At 43.2% G+C, this 5,082-nt stretch overlaps 1 protein-coding gene across 2 annotated transcripts in view; it reads right to left on the bottom strand.

Moving 5' to 3' along the window:
• The window catches only part of il1rapl1a (interleukin 1 receptor accessory protein-like 1a), a 150,697-nt gene extending 149,333 nt beyond the window's left edge, over nucleotides 1-1,364 (bottom strand). Inside the window, exon 1 of one of the 2 annotated variants that reach the window (XM_031869395.1) lies at nucleotides 592-1,364. The gene's annotated coding sequence lies outside the window, so the exon portion shown is untranslated. The remainder of the gene's footprint in view (nucleotides 1-591) is intronic. The other variant, XM_031869396.1, reaches the window with a different exon arrangement.
• Between the last annotated feature and the right edge of the window lie 3,718 nt (nucleotides 1,365-5,082).

The raw sequence follows: 5,082 nt of genomic DNA on the forward strand, positions 1-5,082 counted from the left end.
GAGAGAGAGAGAGAGAGAGAGAGAGAGAGAGAGAGAGAGAGAGAGAGGGAGAGGGAGAGAGACTGCACTGCAGAGGGCTTCTCCGGCATCTCCAAGACTGAGCTCATGAGCAAACATGAGCAATATCGTGAGCCAAATATACAAAATAGGGGCTCTCCGTCCAAAAGAAAAAGAGCGAGAGAGAGGCACTGAGATTCCCTCTCTGCCCACTGCGACACATACCATGAGTTTAATTATTTACCTATTGCTTTTCCTGAATGTTGTAGCCTGTAATAATCTATATTCGACTTCATCTCGTTGCTGCAACAGCGGCAGATGCTGAACTTCTCCACCTCACAGCGTCTGACCGGTTCAAAGGGCTTTTTCTTTTCTTAAGGCGGTGAATATCATCACATCTTCAGCACCGCGTGAGATCTTTCTTGCCAACTGGTGCAACTGTTCAACAGAAACCCAGAGTCACAGGCGGTCAATTCATTGCCGCGATAATCGCAGAACCGTATACACACAATGAGGTCTGCAAACTTTATGAAATACTCAGGGAGAAAAAAAGACCGTGTTATGTCTGCGAGCCAACGGGGAAAACTGGCCTACCTTCAACTCGATTCCAAAATGGTACGACGCTGGTTGTCAGTCAGCGGGGAAGGCTTTGGACATCACAACTCCGGGTCAATGGAGAAAAGACGTTTCCATAAAATGGGTACAAGCCAGTGATAGTCTGTGTTTCGGCGAGGTCACCCATTCAGCCAATCGTCCGGTGTTAAATCCAGAACAGAATAAATGGAGATCTTGTCTCTGTCCTTTGGGGAAGAAGTGCGCCAAGCGCTCTCCTACGCAGACTTTGCGCACTTGAAATAAAAACGGATGACGGGTTAGAAACGAAGAAGAAGAAAAAATGAATTACTACAACAAGCAATACAAATGTATACCAAAGAACGAGTGTGGGGGCGAAGCTGGCAAATGAGCAACCCCACACACGAAACCTGACAGCTGACTTTTACGCAAATCGTGCTCAATTACTGGTCCTCTCCTGGGTGCTTCACCATCCCAACACGCACTGGTCGGTGCGATCCCCACTCAGCAGCGCCGCGTTGGAGATGGGGGTGGAGTTGAGGGGGGCGGGGGCGGACAAGAAATGTATGGATATAATGGCCAGATCCGATGGGGGGGGGTTTACTCCACGGCTCAAGCCCTGTGTAGTTGCAATGCACACGACGTGGGGGAAAAAAAGGATCTCTCCCCGGTCCTAGTGCACCGCACACACGCCGTCCCCTGCTGGCTCTAAACACGCGCCGCGGCAGCACCTGCACTCTGTCATTTTCATCGATCCAAACAGTGAAATGGATGAGGGGGGAATAAATTCCGGCAGACACCTATAAGTCAACTCAAAGCTACAACGCTGAGCAGAGAGAGGGTCCTCGCTTGATGGGAGAGGGACCGGGGGGGGGGGGGGGGGGGGGGGGGGGGGGGGGGGAGATGAGAGAGAGAAAGGGGGGGTGAAAAGGAGAGAGGGTGCAACTTCATATACTTATAAATGAACCACGATACACTCAGTCCCGTATACTGCTGATGGAAAGAAATAAAGTCGAATTCACTTTTAACGTCCGTGCGAATCAATGGACTCAGCGCACGACAGGGCGGGGTCCTAAATGGCGCAATCCTTTTGAGAGGAACACGTGTGTAGTTACAAAGCAAAACACAGAGGTGATAGACATCACGGGCAACATGGAAATCAAGCAAATGCATCTTTAAGTTGTGTATAGTTAAAGTTGTTTGTGTTTTTTTAATCAAAGCGGCCTGGATCCTTTAAACAAGACATAATGTGACCACTTTTCAGCTGCGTTATCCTGCACCTGCCTCAATAGACTTCTCGTGCAGACTCACGAGAACACACAGGAACGACAGCTTTCAGTTGAAGCAATTTTACTGTAGCGGTTGTGATGCTTTTTTTTTTTTATCCTGCTGGAATCACATTACTTTAAGCAATTCAGATATATTGTAGCCTATTGGGATGGAGTCATATGCTATATACCTGCTGCTGCTTAGTACAAGAGAGGACCAGCGGGATAAAAAAATATTCATGCAGGTCAAAAATTCACTTTTAATTCAGTCAAGGTGGCACACATTCAAAACTCTGAAAGATTGACAGGTTTGGTGCTGAGGTCATAACACTGACAAACTCATCTTACGAGAGGTGAATTTAAGATTTACTCTGAGTGATGTGGGAAAAAAGACACTGAAGGGAATCTCAACCCATATTATAATGTTATGAGTGGCTTTTGTAGGTTTATATGGTGGAGAGGAATACTGTGAGACAGTAGCCTGTTCTACAAACATGAAGTTGCACACAGATTTAAAGCCAAACTTGAGTATTTTCTCTGCGCAGATGTAGAATTGTTTCCACGCAGCCAATCAAGTCTTTCCATAAAGCAGCGATATTGTTCTGTCACACACGAAGACGGTACACCAACTAATGGCCAGACAACAACAGCTGTTAACCCACATTAGCTTTCCTGCCAAAGATTCCTCATCTCTAAAACATGAGCACACGTCCTGCCCCCTGTAGCTTATTGAACTTGCTACCAAACAAACATTCACCGGGGCAAAGTGTACCAGACAACAGGCTATGCGCATTACCTAATTAGGTAGCTGGTCACAGCTGCGCCAAATGAAACTGGATTTAAACTCAGCCTACCTGCAAACGTCACATCCGTTACGGTGCTGATGTGACTCCCACGCGTACACGGCTAACAACACATCTGCTGATGACTTGTAGCCTGCATACTGCAAGTAACGGTAGTCATTCTTTCCCGTGTTACCCTGCTGCAGCTCTCCTGTCAAAGTATGCCCCCCATTCAATATGAGTAGTGTTTCCTTTAAAATATTTGTTTGCTCGTGGCGCCTCCCTTGGTTGGAGTTATAGGTGCAGGTTAAGGTGAGGGGGATACACATATTTGGCTACATGCTACAATTCCATGAAGGCATCCATTGTCCCCCCTCACTTCCGTCTTCACCTTGCACATCAGCGCCGGTATGCAAAGAAAACACGCGAGGAGGCAGAAATCAAGGAAACACGTTGTTGTTGTTTTTGAGAAATGAGATGTCCTATCTTCTGAAGCGTCACCTGAAGCGACGGCCGTTTCGGATGGCGGTGGCACAGCTGGATCAGCTGTCAGTCGGGTTTTAAAGCTGTTGATCTGGAGTTTGTTGCATTTATATGCACTGTCCAAATGAGACTATCCTTTGCCAGCAAAGCAGTGTTTTTTTAAGTCTTTCTTTCTGTTCCCCCCTAAAATAAACGGACAAACATCTGCTTATTGAGTACAAACCTGCAATATTCTGTATTTTGACTGTGTACAGATCAGTCAAACATAGTTCTTAACTGCTCAGACACTGAGTTAACATGGGACATCTCTACTGGCAGAATCCTTAAATAAAGAATGTGATCTGTGTTTGTTGACATTCTGTTTCTAAATTCATTGTTTAATACAGGTTATGATGACATTGTCTTATAACTTGAAGAAATAAATTCACAGCCCAAATGTTTTAGCGAAAGCAGAAATGATGTAAATATCTTACATAGATTCTGAAAGACACACTGGGATTTTCATCCGCAGAGTGACTGGAAGTGATGATGTGGGTATTTCTGAAAGACATCTGACTCTCCTCTCTTATTCATGATACAGATTAAAAGGGTAAATAAACAATGAGAAAACATCTTTCTAATGAATGAAGACAAACACAACACAGATCCAATTTTTTTCATCTGATCGTTGAATCAGAAAACATCAAATCTAAAACCTAGGAGCATTAAACTTGAGTTGGTTCTGTTGTTCGTGTGTCAACTTCAGTGTAAAACAGCATTAATGCTGCGACGAAGAGATCTGTCTGATCAGCTGCAGCATCCAATCAATTGAGTCCAGCGATGTCACATAATCCCTTGCATCCCGTATTCATCTCCGCTTGCTGTTTAGGATGAGCAATCAGAGGTGAGGAGAAAATATATCCTACTAATTCATGTAATTTCTGTCTGAAAGAAACACACACACACACACACAGTGAATACTTGAGTGATATTTGCTTTAGTAACACTGAACATTGTACTCCCAGTTTCCCTCAGGTGTGTGTGTGTGTGTGTGTGTGTTCTGTTAGAGGCTGGTTTAACATATTTTTGGATAGACATTACCCTACAGTAAAAGAACATTTGAGTTGCCACTCCAACACAAACTAAGCTGAGTATATTGGAAAAGCTTTTATCCTTGAGGCTAAAGAGTCCAATTCAAAACCTCAATCCCAGTTCTTAGTTCAGACTCAAAGGCCCCCCTATCAAACAGTAAATTATAAAGATCTTCTTGATTAACCATCCAGCATCTTTTCACCCCTGGATGTATATATTCTTTAAATTCTGTTTGTAAATGAGTAAGGTGTCCCTACATGTTGATTTCCCCTCTTTTGACCCCATTCACAGGAAGTGTACGCAAATACAAGTATGCAACTCTCAACAACAAACTCGCTTTTCCTGCCTATTTCTTGGGTAGCTAGTAAAGTAACACAAACTGTCCACAGCATGTTCTGTGGATTATCTAGGGGGACAATGATTCTGGAAAGAAAACTCTCTCTGTGGGATTTTCTACCAATGCTGTGAGCTCTCAAACAGCTGTGGGCAGATGTACCTTCTTTTTTTTTCTACATACACAACAATTCAGTGTGATCCCCCATCATGTTAGAGCAATCACCAGTGGTATAGAGATTTTTTAGTAGAGGTTGTACTACCAAACTTTAAAATTACTCACTTACTTATAAGGAAAAGTCATGAAAGTAGCAGTGTCATGCAATTATATAACTATTATTGTATGCGTAGCATTTTACTGTTTTAGTAAGTCGAGCTGCCTAGTTGTAACAAGTTCACTCTCTGTTTGGTACTTTAATCTATCCCAATTAATCAAAAAGTATTAGCTCCTTTTATGTTTTAAATGTAAAATCTCAATTTTTCAAAATAATAAATTGCAATAAAAAGCAGAATATTTCTTTGGTAGTATAAAGTAGCATAAAAAGGTGATTAAAAATGATGTACAAGTATCTCAA

Source organism: Anarrhichthys ocellatus, unplaced genomic scaffold (genome assembly GCF_004355925.1).
Source record: "Anarrhichthys ocellatus isolate YVR2014 unplaced genomic scaffold, GSC_Weel_1.0 scaffold47, whole genome shotgun sequence".
Lineage (NCBI taxonomy): Eukaryota > Metazoa > Chordata > Actinopteri > Perciformes > Anarhichadidae > Anarrhichthys > Anarrhichthys ocellatus.